The sequence below is a fragment of the Delphinapterus leucas genome, chromosome 6, assembly GCF_059928025.1.
Source record: "Delphinapterus leucas isolate spDelLeu-1000000601 "Yukka" chromosome 6, BTC_Dleu_Yukka2, whole genome shotgun sequence".
Classification (NCBI taxonomy): Eukaryota; Metazoa; Chordata; class Mammalia; order Artiodactyla; family Monodontidae; genus Delphinapterus; species Delphinapterus leucas.
Window position 1 is genome coordinate 56,942,394 of NC_143134.1, and position 319 is coordinate 56,942,712.

The following is a 319-nucleotide window of genomic DNA, read 5'->3' on the forward strand; positions in this document are numbered from 1 at the left end:
GGGGACTTCCCTGATGGTCCAGTGGTTAAGACTCCACGCTCCCAATGCAGGGAGCCAAGATGTGATCCCTGGTCAGGGAACTAGGTCCCACATGCTGCAACTAGGAGCCCACATGCTGCAGCTAAAAGATCCCACATGCGGCAATGAAGATCCGTTGTGCCACAACTAAGACCAAGCACAGCTAAATAAATAAATAAATAAATATTAAAAAAAAAAAAGGATGACTGCAAGACTTTTGGCCTGAACTGTTGGAAAAATGGAGTTACTGGGGGGGGGGGAGTATGTATATATATATATATATATATATATATATATATAT